The 13,572-nt window shown below is 40.8% G+C and overlaps 1 protein-coding gene across 2 annotated transcripts in view; it reads left to right on the forward strand.

The window, feature by feature from the left end:
* The window catches only part of CEP112 (centrosomal protein 112), a 336,669-nt gene continuing 323,097 nt past the window's right edge, over nt 1-13,572 (forward strand). The window contains exon 1 of one of the 2 annotated variants that reach the window (XM_037128107.2): nt 1-98. The gene's annotated coding sequence lies outside the window, so the exon portion shown is untranslated. The remainder of the gene's footprint in view (nt 99-13,572) is intronic. The other variant, XM_053657443.1, reaches the window with a different exon arrangement.

The following is a 13,572-nucleotide window of genomic DNA, read 5'->3' on the forward strand; positions in this document are numbered from 1 at the left end:
CCCGGCCTGCAGGGCGGCGGAGACAGCGGCGGCCCGCAAGGATTTGAAACCGTTTGGCGGCGGAGGAGGATCGGAAAGCTTGCCTGTAGGGGCTGCAGGTTCTTGTCTTTCCGACTTTCCCTCCCCTGCCCCTATCCCCGGATTCTCGGGTGGAATTTTGCCCGGGGAGGCGGTTGCCCCGCCCGTGTGGGGCTGGTGCGGGGAGGGGCGTAGCCCCGCAGGCCCCGGGCGGGTTCTTGAGGCCTGAGGGGCGCGCGCCGCGTTCGGGGTCTCCGCGCGGACCTCTGGGGTTTCACTTGCTACGTAAAATGCAGCCCGGGCACGGGTCGGGGAACTTGAGTCAAGTTTGATAAGCGGTCAACGTGACGAGGTCCAGAAGTCGGACCAAAGGGTTTGCTGCTTGGGAGAGGAAATCCGTGTGCCGGACAAGCTCGGGGAGGGGCCTGGCCTCGCGGGGCTCGCGGGCCTCCGCCATGCCCGGCGACCTCTGCCCACCGTGGCCGGGGAAGTGACTTAGGGGCGCGGCGCCCTGGACTTGTCGCATTCCTCACTCGGGATTTAGGGCAGACCCGGCGTGCTTGTTCCTTTGTGGGAACAGCCCTCATAACAGCCCCTTGGGAAGATCCTGTCCCGGCATCAAGGTACTGAGAGTTATGGGGTGTTTCTGAGTTTATTTATAGTATATATTTTTCAAGCGTTTAAGAGGGCAATTGAGGTAAATACAAACAGCTCTTACTCTGATCACTCTGCAGCTGCTTGTCTTATTTGTCCTTAGTATTTAAAGGTGAGTGAAAATAAAATAGAAAAGGCAAATGAAATGACACGTGCTTTTTCCAGGGGGTGCTGTGGAGTCTGGGCACAGTGTTCAGGCCCAGCTGCCACTTTCTGTGGAACCCTTCGGTCAGTTACTGAACCCCGCTGAGCCTCGGCTTCCTCCGCTGTGAAATGGACACGAAAGTGTACCAGTCTCTTAGGGCGTTGGCTGAGATGCGTTTGCAAAGCGCACAACATGCTTCTGGCCCAATCAGGGAACTGTCCGTACACCCAGATGGCAACAAGCCAGGTCAACATGCACCTGGAAGACTTTGATGTGCTGAAGTACACATGTCAGGTTTTCTCTAATGACCCACCACATATTTAAAATACATGGTTTGATTGAACAAAATTGATGACACTCCACTCTCAGGAATATGTTTATTGTGTTTGGCAAGGGGCATGATATACCTCAGGTGTATTCTTTGTTTAGCAGCTGTAGCGACTTCTTCCCCCGAGACCTTTCAGTATTTGTGGCTTGCCCATGTTTTGCTGACTCCTAGGGCAGTGAAGCACCTTGAGAAGGTCTTAACCTATTTTTGAAGCAGTCCACATAGAAACAGTTTTTTAAAAAGGCATTGTCAATGAATTAAATATAAGACATGATCCAAATATAAGTTATAGCTATAAGCAAGAGTCACTCAATTTACTCATTTTTTGCTTTTTTTTAAAAAAGGTTTCATTTTTAGAGAGAGGGAAAGGGAGGAAAAAAGAGAGGGAGGGCGAGAAACATCATTGGTTGCCTTCCAGGAATTGAACAAGGGACCTTTCCTTTTGCAGGACGACACCCAACACACTGAGCCACACAAGTCAGGGCATGGTTTTGAAGTAATTCATGTAACTGGTAGGCGCGCTCTAAACCTAAATCAAAGTTATATAGCTTTACTTATTATTCCATCCTAATAATTTAAATCTGCAATTCTAATAAACAGTAATCAAACTGTTTAATTAGCTGGAACTAAGTAGATATAATTTATTTATAAGATGTAATTTGTGTAGCAAAGATTCCTTGAAGGTTTGAAATGGTAAATTAATTTTTTTGCTTTTCGCATTCATTATTTTATTGGAGAATAAAAAAGGGATGAGGAGAAGCAGATTTTTGACTTTTACCAAGTACTGCATTGACTCTTCATTCTGTTTTTTAAATGTGTACCCTAGTACTGTGTGTTGTTATAGCAATTCTGATTGCCTTTCTAACTTTCAAAAATTTCCATTATTAGTTGGATATATTGCTGACTTACAGGGAAGTGGCCAAGTGGTCAGATATAATGGATCTGAGAGCTAGGGATTTCAGATTTTTTATCTGAGCTTTGCGCTTAATTTTGTGAGTTTGAGTCAGTCTTTTAACTTTGAATTTTAGTTTCCTCTAACATTAAATACTATGGTCTCCTGCCTGTGTCAAAGGATTTATTGAGTGATTATTAGTGATTGTTAGGAATCTTTTTGCTTTAGCTCTAACAATGGCTATGCAAACAGTTAAGCCTGGGAATACACTTCCAGGCCAGAGCTGTGCTTAACATTCTGGGTTTATGAGTTTCCATTTGCTTGTTTTCCATTTGGAAGCTGGTTTTCAGCTGATGGTCTAACAACCAGCAGTCGTATCACTTAGCCTTCTGTTACCAAGTACATAACTGATGGAGTTGTGGAGGGATGCAGTTAGTGATTGTAGGAGCGGGAAACAAACCCAGCCAGCCAAACAAACCCTCCCAACTAACCAATCAAAAAAAGGTATCTTAACCAAGTCTTGAATTTGAAAATGTGTTTCTTCTGTAATGCAGAATGTGGGGTGACCAGTTTTGGTAACCAGCATGAAGGACATGTGATATTTCTATTCTAGAAAACCTATTTGGTACTCAGAATGGGATCTTAAAAAACAAACAATAAATCCAAAACTAGTCATGTAAAAGTGGAACATTAATCCCTTATATTAACATTTATTTACTAATCAGTTCTTCAACTTGTAATATGTAGCACGTAACGTGGTAGGTGCCAAGACATGTAAGTCATGGTCACTGCCTTCCAGGAGCATCTCTCAAATGGTGGAAGACATACAAAAATACACAGATGTGTACAAAAATTTGCATAATGAGTGTTGCCGCACAGATGTGAACACTCAGGATGGAGTAACAATGAATCTACAGTAAGTGGGACAAGCTTTACTCAGAGGGGACATTTGCCTGACTTCAGACAAAGGAAACAGCCTGTGAAAAGGATATAGAATCATATACGGACTTGGAGTGTTTGCACAATAATGAGGAGTTCATTGTTGGTGGAGTGGTCATTGGTGGGTTGGTGTAGTTAGGCAAAGAGTGTGTGTGTGTGTGTGTGTGTGTGTGTGTATGTGCACGCGTGCGCGTGAGACACATGGGCTCAAAATGCAAAGGCACCTGTAGGCCTAACTTTGAATTTAGAAAGCATCCTGTTGTGTAGCAGGCAGCCAAGAGATGTTTTAAAGTAGGGATGGGGGTTAGTTTTGTACTTGGGAAACTTACTCTAGCATCAGTGAGGACGAAAGTGAGGAAAGGCGAAGTAGGCTGTGTAGGTTAGTGGTCGAAAGTGCTTTCTCTGAGAGTGGCAGGTGGAATGGAGATACAGGCAGGGTTTGAGATGTTCTGAGTAATTGTTGATATATTGGTTTATGGTGTTTAGAAAGTAGGAATAGTCAATGGGGCTGGACAGTTTGACACAGTGGGAGGTGGTTGATAGGAGATAGAGGTGCTGTTGGCATTAGAGAGAAGGAAAGTTCATGCTCTGACACAGAAGCAAGGGAAGTAAGGAGTTGTTCTCCAAAAGGTAACTTGAGAGGTGGAGGGAATAGCATTTTGAGGTGTTACCACCTGACTATTATTTTTTCCCCAGGAAGCGGGAGGTAAAATTTTTTAAATGAAGAGAGAGGGGAGGCTGCAGCATGTTATTTAAGGGGCTTTAAGATGTCTGGTAGAACTTTAAATGCTGCTTTGTGGGGTAGGAAATACTAAAAGACTGTATTCAGGTAAGATTGGAAGCTACCTGACTATAAGGCAGCACCATTTTTTCCCAGCAAACCCTTACTTAGGAAGTGTGGGGGCACGTAAGGGATGGCAGTCTAGCTGAGTGCAAAGAAGGGACCGAGTGGAATAAGGAGAAGGTTTAAGGGGGTAAGAGTCTGCGATCAGATGGAAGGGTTTGGGAGGCTACCAAGATGAGCATGGAGAGTAAGAGGTAGAGTCAGAGGGTGGGAGCCTGATTAGAGGGGACTTTTGGGGTTGAGATTGAAGAGCAGCAGTTGGAAGGCAGCGTGCGTCTCAGAAACAGTTTTCCTTCCTGGGCAAGGTGGCGGGAGAGAGTTTGAGACTCCAGAGAGCATGTGCATGTACCTGACAGGAGATGGAAACCTTGCTTCACTTCTAGGCTGTGATGGATGTCAGGTCAGCCGGTGGGAGCTAGCGTTTCCTTACAGAGGCAGGCTAGAGAGAACTTTCTGTGATGAGGCTGTTGATAATAAGAGGGAGGTTACCGTGGGAAATGTTGGAAGCTGCCTTAGCAGAGGGAGGAACAACGATGCCTGTGAGGCAGAACAGAACTTTTTCCCCAAATGTATAATTTGTAAATTGAATAAATGACAACTGGAGACCTTACATAATATAGAGGTAGTCCATGTCCCTAACAAGACATTTCATAACCTCAAGGAATATGTTGACTGCAAATATATTTTTAACTCAAGGAATTTTGTCACAACCTACATTTCTGATTTTGGGGATTTGCCCCTTTATATTCAGTGTTTTCTTGCTAATGGGGAAGAAATACGAGGACCAATATGTTAAGCCTTTTGAGGGGAATTAAACATATTTAAATTTACAGTTAAAATCACTTTTTGGGGGTTACAGTTCTGTGAGTTTTTACACATAAAGTAGGGTCTCACAACCCCTCCACAGACAGTTCGCTGAGCAATTCCAACACCTAGATAATCTCTATGTGCTACCTTTCACTAAGCATAATGCATTTGACATCAATTTGGGGAGAATTAATATTTAATGCATTGTTCTAGCAGAAGCTCATTCTTTCCTGTTGCTGAGCACTGTTTCATTCTGTACTTTTACCATAGTTTGTTTATCCATTCCCCAGATGGACATTTGTGTTGTTTCCAGTGTTTGGTGATTATAGAAGGAAAATGCTGCTATAAACATCACATTCAGGTTTCTGGGTAAACATAGGTTCTGTTCACTTGGGTAAATACCTAAGAATGGGATTTCTGGGCCATGGTAAAGGTATGTTTAATGGTGCAAGGAACCGCTAACCTGTTTTCCATAGTAGTTGCACCATCTTACACGACTTCCAGCAGAGTTCCTGTTGTTCTGCATTCTTCCCAGCACCTGGTATTGTTCGCATTTTTATTTCAGCTGTCCTACTAGGTGTGCAGAGATGTCTCACTGTAGCTTTAGTTTGCATTTCCCTAGTGAATAAAAATGTTGAGCATCTCTTCATGTGTGCACTTGTCATCTGTGTGTCTTCTTTGGTAAAGAGACTAATTGTTTTGTTGATTATTTTTATTGGGTTGTTTGTTTTCTTATGGTTTTCAGAGTCATTTATATGTTCTTGGTATTAGTCCTTTATGAGATATATAGTTTACAAATATTTTCTTTGAGTCTGTAGCTTTTCTTTTCAGTCCTTTAACAGAGTCCTTTGCAGAGCAGTTTTTTTATTTTGGTGAAATCCAGTTTATCAGTTGTTTCTTATGTGGGTAGTGCTTTTTGTGTTTTATCTAAGAAATCTTTGCCTCCTCCAGTGTCATGAAGATTGTTTCCTATGCTTGTAAGAGTTTTGTAGTTTTACATTTTATACTTAGGTCTGTGATTAATTTTGAGCTATTTTTTTGTATACACTATGAGGTGTAGGTTGAGGTTTGTGTAATTTTTTTTGCATTTGGGTGTCCAATTGTTATAGCATAATTTGTTGCAAAAACTATAACTTCTCCGGGAATTGCACTTTTGTCAAAAGGCAGTTGTCATTATTTGTGCTGGTCAGTTTCTGACTCTGGTCTGGACTTTCATCTGTTCTGATGATCTTTGTGTCTTGTTTTTTCACCAATGTCACATTGTCTTAACCACTGGAATCTTAAAATTGGGCAGCGTGAATCCTTCAGTGTTGTTTTTCTTTTTCAGAATTCTTTTTTCAATTATAGTCTCTCTAACTTTCTAAAATATAAATTTTTTATTCAGTTTGTGTGTGCGAAGAATAGGGTTGGGATTTTGATCGGAATTGCATGAAATCTATACAGCAATTTGGGGAGAATTAATATTTAATGCTAATGAGTTTTCTTTGATCTCTTTCATCAGTTTTGCAGCTTTCAGCATATGGCTCCTTAATACTTTAATTTTTTTCCTCTTTGTCTTTTTTTAAAATTTATTTTAATTGTTGTTCAAGTACAGTTTTCTGTCTTTTGCTCCCATCCCAGCCCACTCCCCCATTGCTCCCCTTCTCCCTCCCATTTCCATACTCTTAGTTTTTGTCCATGTGTCCTTTTTACTTGTTCCGGTAAACCCTTCCCGTTTTCCCCTGAAATTCCCTCCCCTCTCCCCTCTGGTCACTGTCAGCCTGTTCTGTATTTCAGTGTCTTTGGTTATATTTTGCTTGCTTGTTTGTTTTGTTGTTTAGGTTCCTGTTAAAGGTGAGATTATATGGTATTTGTCTTTCACCGCCTGGCTTATTTCACTCAGCATAATGCTTTCCAGTTCCATCCATGCTGTTGTAAAGGGTAGGAGCTCCTTCTTTCCTTCTGCTGCATAGAATTCCATTGTGTAAATGTACCATAGTTTTTGATCCATTCATTTACTGATGGGCATCTAGGTTGCTTCTAACACTTGGCTATTTAAATTGTGCTGCCATGAACATTGGGGTGCATAGGTTCTTTTGGATTGGTGTTTCAGGGTTCTTAGGATATGATTCTAGCAGTGGAATTACTGTGTCAAAAGGCAGATTCATTTTTAATTTTCTGAGAGAATTCCATACTGTTATCCATAGTGGTTATTTCAGTCGGCAATCCCACCAACAGTGACCTAGGGCCCCCTTTTCTCTAAACATCTCCAACACTTGTTGTTTGTTACTTTGTTTATGATGGCCATTCGGACCTGTGTAAAGTGGTATCTCATTGTGATTTAGCTAGTGATATTGAGCATCTTTTCATGTGTCTCTGGATTTTCTGTATGTCCTCCTTGGAGAAATGTCTGTTCAAGTCCTTTGCCCACTTTTTAATTGGGTTGCTTGTCTTCTTAGAATGGAGTCGTGTAAGTTCTTTGTATATTTTGGAGATTAAACCCTTGTCTGAGGTATCTTTGGCAAATATGTTTTCCCATATAGTTGGTTCTCTTTTTATTTTAATACTGTTTTCTTTAGCCTTGAAGAAGCTTTTTATTTTGATGAGATCCCATTTGTTTATTCTTTCCTTTATATTCCTTGCTCTAGGGGACATATCAGTAAAAATGTTGCTGTGTGAAATATCTGAGATTTTCTGCCAGTGTTCTCCTCTAGGACTTCAGTGATGTCATGGCTTATATTTAAATCTTTTATCCACCTTGAATTTATTTTTGTGTATGGTGTAAGTTGGTGCTGGAATTTCATTTTTTTGCACATAGTTGTCCAGTTCTCCCAGCACCATTTGTTGAAGAGGCTATTTTTACTCCATTTTATGTTGCTGCCCCCTTTGTTGAATATTAATTGACCATAGAGACTTGAGTTTATTTCTGGGCTCTCTATTCTGTTCCATTGGTCTAGGTGCCTGTTTTTATGCCAGTACCAGGCTGTTTTGATTACAGTGGCCTTATAACATAGTTTGGTATCAGGAATTGTGATCCCTCCTACTTTGCTCTTCTTTCCCAAAATTGCAGCAGCTATTCTGGATTGTTTATGGTTCCATATAAATTTTTGAAGTGTTTGTTCTATGTCTGTGAAATATGCCTTTGGTATTTTAATAGGTATTGCATTGAATCTGTAAGTTGCTTTGGGTAGTATGGACATTTTGCTGATGTTAATTCTTCTGATCCATGAACACAGTATGTGTTTCCATTTGTTTGTATCTTTCTTGATTTCTTTCTTCAGTGTTTTGTAGTTTTCTGTATATAGGTCTTTTATCTCCTTGGTTAGGTTTATTACTGGGTATTTTATTTTTCTTTTCGCTATATCAAATGGGATTTTTTTCTTGAATTCTGCTTTTGCTGTTTCATTGTTGGTATACAAAAATGCCTTTGATTTCTGGATATTGACTTTGTATCCTACTGTTTTGCCAAATTTATTTATTAGGTTGAGCAGTTTTTTGGTGGAGTCTATAGTATTTTTTATGTACAATATCATGTCATCTGCAAACAATGACAGTTTTGTTTCCTCCTTTCCAATTTTTATGCCTTTTATTTCCTTTTCTTGTCTGATCACTATGGCTAAAACTTCCAATACTATATTGAATAGAAGTGGTGAAAGTGGACAAATTGTCTTGTTCCTGATCTTAGTGGAAAAAATTTTAGTTTTTGTCCATTGAGTATGATGTGGGCTGTAGGTCTCTCATAGATGTCCTTTATTATGTTGAGGAATGCTTCCTCTGTTCCCACTTTGCTGAGTGTTTTTATCATAAATGGGTGCTGTACCTTATCAGATGCTTTTTCCACATCTATTGATATGATCCTGTGATTTTTGTCTTTGCTTTTGTTTATGTGGTGTATTACATTTACTGATTTGTGAATATCGAACCATCCTTGCATCCCTGGGATGAATCCCATTTGTTCATGGTGAATGACCTTTTTAATGTATTGTTAGATGCAGTTTGCCAATATTTTGTTGAGGATTTTAGCATCTATGTTCATCAGCGATATTGGCCTGAAGTTTTCTTTCTTAGTTGTGTCTTTATGTGGTTTTGGGAGTAGGATGATGCTGGCTTCATAAAAAGAGTTTGGGAGTCTTGTATCATTTTGGATTTTTTGGAATAGTCTGTGAAGAAGAGAGGTTAGCTCTTCCTTAAATGCTTTGTAGAATTCTCCTGTGAAACCATCTGATCCAGGGCTTTTGTGCGTTGGGAGTTTTTTTGATTATTGCTTCAATTTCATCTGCTGTTATCAGTCTGTTCAAGCTTTCTGCTTTTTCACTGAGTTTTGGAAGATTATATTTTTCTAGAAATTTGTCCATTTTACCTGGGTTTTCAAATTTCTTGGCATACAGTTCTTCATAGTACTTTCTTACAATGCTTTGTATTTCTGTGGTGTCAGTTGTAATCTTTCCTCTTTCATTTCTGTTTGTGTTTATTTGTGTCCTTTCTCTTTTTTTCTTGATGAGCCTGCTTAAAGGCTTGTCAATTTTGTTTATCTTTTCACAAAACCAGCTCCTAGATTCATTTATCCTTAGAATTGTGCTTTTCATCTCTATGTCATTTAGTTCTACTCTGATCTTGGTTATTTCCTTCCTTCTACTTGCAATGGGCTGTCTTTGTTGTTTTTCCTCGAGTTCTTGTAGGTGTAGGGTTAGGTTGTTTGTTTAAAAATTTTCTGTCATTTTTAGGTAGGCCTGTATTGCTATGAACTTCCCTCTCAGAACTGCCTTTGCTGTGTCCCATAAGTTTTGGGTTGTTGTGAGTTCATTTTCATTTGTTTCCAGAAACTTTTTTATTTCTTCCCTTTCATTCTTGACCCATTCATTGTTTAATAGCATGCCATTCAGTCTCCATGGTTTTGAGTGTTTGTTTTTTTTTCCCTTGGAGTTGGTTTCTAGTTTCAGTCCCTTGTGGTTGGAGAAAATGCTTAATATGATTTTAATTTTCTTGAATTTGTTGAGGCTTGTTTTGTGTCCTATTGTGTGGTCTGTCTTTGAAAATGTTCCATGTGCATTTGAAAAGAATGTCTATTTAGCTTCTTTGGGATGAAGGCCTCTCTATATATATCATTTAGGTCCATTTCATCTAGGGCATTGTTCAGTGCTGCTATATCTTGTTGATATTTTGTTTGGAAGATCTGTCCATTTTTGACAGTGGGGTGTTGAAATCCCCTACTATAATTATGGTGCTGTCAATATTTTTCTTGAAGTCCTGTAAGATTTTGTTTATGTATTTGGGTACTCCTATGTTGGGTACATATATATTTATAGTGTTTATGTCTTCTTGGTGGATTCTTCCCTTGAATATTGTGAAGTCACCTTCTGGGTCTCTCTTTATGGCCCTTTTTTTGAAGTCTGTTTTGTCTGATATGAGTATTGCTACCCCAGCTTGTTTTTTTCCTGTCCATTTGCTTTGAAAATTTCTTCCCAGACCTTCACTTTCAGTCTGTGATGGTCTTTTGTCCTGAGGTGGGTTTCTTGTAGGCAACATATGTGTGGGTTATGCTTTCTTACCCATTCAGCTATTTTATGTCTTTTGACTGGAGCATTTAATCCATTTATGTTTAAGGTTATTATTGATAGGTACTTATTCTTTGCCATTTTTGTACCTGTGTTCCTCTCTGTCTCTGTCCTTTCCTTAGAGCAGTTCCTTTAGCATTTCTTGCAGAGCTGGTTTGGTGGAGGTGTATTCTTTTAGACTTCTTTTGTCTTGGAAGCTCTTTATTTGGCTTTCTATCTTGATTGAGAGCCTTGCTAGGTAAAGTAGCCTTGGTTGCAGGCCTCTGATTTTCATTACTTGGAATATTTCTTGCCATTGTCTTCTTGCTTGGAGCATTTCCATTGAGAAGTCAGCAGTTAATCTTATTGGGGCTCTTTTGTATGTTACTTCCTGTTTCTCCCTTGCTGCCTTTAACATTCTCTCTGTCTTGGAATTTTGCCATTTTAATGATGATGTGTGTTGAAGTGGGCCTCTTTGGGTTCCTCTTGATTGTGATTCTCTGTGTTTCCTGGAGTTGTGTGACTTTTTCTCTCATTAAATTAGGCAAGTTTTCCATCATTACTTTTTCAAATAGATTTTCTATCCCTTGGTCTTCTTCTTCACCTTCTGGTATCCCTGTTATGCAGATAGTATTACATTTCATATTGTCTTGCATGTCTCTTAATCCCTCTTCATTCTTTCTGAGCCTCTTTTCCTTTTCTTGCTCTTTCTGGGTGTTTTTTTCTACTTTGTCCTCCAACTCACTGCTCTGACCTCTGCTTTATCAAGCCTGCTTTTGATTCCTTCCACTGTGTTCTTTAGTTCAGAAATTGTATTCTTCCTTTCCTCTTGGCCCTTGTTAATAGTTTGTTTCCTTTTGCATGTTGATATAGTTTGCAATGAGTTCATTGTAGTTTCCCTGTAGTTTCTGGTAGCTCATTGAACTTCCTGATAACCATTGCTTTGAACTGAATATCTGGTAGTTGCCTTGCCTCTATTTCATTTAGCATTTTTTCTGAGGCTTCCTCCTTTCCTCTCATTTGCGGATTGTTTCTTTGTCTTCCCATTGTTTGTGAGACTCTTCTTGTTAGAATAAGCTTCTTAAATTGATCTGTTCTGGTTCCCTGGGTTTATGGTGTGAACTTCTGTGGTGTACCTGTGAGATTCAGTGGTATAGTCTCCTTGATCTCCTGAGCTCACTGGTCTTGGGCTGTTTTTTAAGTTGGCTCTGTGTTTGTCTTTGGGTTTTGATTGTTGTTGGGTCTTTCTTTGGTGGGTCCTTCCCACCAGCTGGTTAACTGAGGGTCACTCTGTCCACCATGTCTTGTATTCTGTTGTGCAGGTGTGGGCAGGTTGTGTCGAAGCCAGTTCTTCTGTGTGTACAAGGTTTGGAGGATTCTCTCTTGCTCTTGTTCAGTTGTTTGTTCTGAGTAATTTCTCCACCATTTAGTTGTATTTCCAGATAGGTCCTGGATTGAGGTTTGTGTGGCTTCCACTCCCTTTTTCACCTTCTTCTGTTGGTGATTCCTTTGTTGTTGGGTTTCCTCTTTCAGTGTGTATCCTGGTGTTCACTGCTTCCACCTACTCTTTTTTGTGATCAGTTGGAGGGGAAGGCAGAGTGGTTTAAGACAGCAAGAGAGTATTCCATAATATTTACAGTAGCAGCTGATAGAGAAGAGATAGGAGATCCTTTGGCTATTTAAAGTGTTAACCATGATCTTCCACCCAACTAGCTACTTTTAAGAAAGCATGGAAAGGAGATAGGACTCTTGTTGGGGAGGGAAGTATTGTGAGTTGGATCTAAAAAGCAGTGAGATTGTGGGAGGTCAGATTCTGAGGTAAGGTACGAGTAAAGGATAGTAAAATTGGTGTAGTGTGTAAGAGAATAAAGTTAACCACTACAGTAATAGAGTTCAAGAAACTGTGAAGTGGGCTAAGATCTGGGAGGGGTGTTGTGAAGTATTTACAATTATATAGAACAGCTATTATTTACAATAATATTAGAGCAACCATCATATGACAGAATCTATCTGATCTAAATTACTAGAATAGGGGGTATAGGACTGTTTTGAGTAGTGTGTTAAAGGAACACAAGTGACATGGAGGACATTAAATTAGCAGTACACTGTGAAAGAGAGAGCAGGGAAAACCTGTCAAATGATACAATATAACCAGCCAAGCAAAGAAGACTACACAGAAAGAAGAATACAAAAATACTATTAAAATAAAGGGTGTGAAAATAATGAAAAAATATAAATATGCAGTAACTTGCAGTTTCTCTGCAGTAGCAAAGTGAAATTGTCTCACTGTCTCAACTGTTGGGATGCCCCCTCTTTGGGTCCAACTCGTCCTTTCACAGGTCCAGATTTTTTTGTCTCACTTGTGGGTATTTAAAAAAAAAAAAAAGAAGGGTAGGGGAGGAAGAAGAGATAAAATTGGAAAGAAAGGAAGAAGAAATAAAACAAGAAAGAAGGAGAGGGAAAGGGTATTGAAAGATAAAACAATAATACAAAATTTTTTACAAGATTACTACCCACCCCCCCCAAACCAAACACACCTCTTTTTGGTTTCAAACTGCCCAGACCGGTTTTTCTGGTCTCACACGGGCTGCAGCAGGCTGAGGGGCGATTGGTGTGGCTTTTCTCCCTGCCTGATATGCACTCAGCCAGGCTTGCATGCACTCTCTCTAGAGCTGATCTGGCACCTCTCCCTGGCACTTTTGGCTGTGGCATCCAGGTCTCCCTCAGAGGCTCTTTCCTCAGGGTTCCCGCTGTGGCCTGGAGTTTGGCCAGGCTGCCTTGGTCCCTTCCCAGTGCCATGGGGGTATGCAGGGCCTTTCCTGGCCCTCTGCACACAGCCTTCTGCTAGCAGTCTCCCGCACAACTTCAGGGTCGCTGCCGACTGGGAGGGGAGTAGGCCCAGTGGCTGTTGTAGAAGGATTCCCCAAACAGTTTTTCTTTCTGAGAAATTCCTCCTACTCAAGCCTGCCTCTCCGGATAGCCCAGTTCAACAGCCAGACCGGTGACTGTTGGGGTCAGTGTGCGTCACTGTGCGACTCTCAACTCTCCCATGCTGGTGCCCACAAACTCCGAGGGTGATCACAGCCCCTGTGTGTTTGCCTCTTTGTCCTTATTCCCCTCTCTGTGACTTCAAGCAGCCAGGTTTCTCCTGGTGCTGCTTAAACCTTGTTTGGCTGAGGAGGGAGGGAGGGAGCAGTTGACCCGGCTCTGGGCCTGGGGCTACAGCCGCCCTGGTCTCCCTGCTGGTCCTTGGGACCTTATTGTCCTGAAGCACTCTCCTTACTGTCTGGTTTTCAGTGTCTGCTACAATCGTTGGTCTCTTATTTTCAAATATACTGGGATGCTGTTGGCTGTTTGCTCTATTCCTCAGTAGATCAGCCAGGTTTTGCTCCTGTGTGTAGGGGGAAGTGGAATCTGCTCCCTCTTACTCTG

This window comes from Artibeus jamaicensis, unplaced genomic scaffold, assembly GCF_021234435.1.
Source record: "Artibeus jamaicensis isolate MK-2021 breed Jamaican fruit bat unplaced genomic scaffold, CSHL_Jam_final contig_1998, whole genome shotgun sequence".
Taxonomy (NCBI): Eukaryota; Metazoa; Chordata; class Mammalia; order Chiroptera; family Phyllostomidae; genus Artibeus; species Artibeus jamaicensis.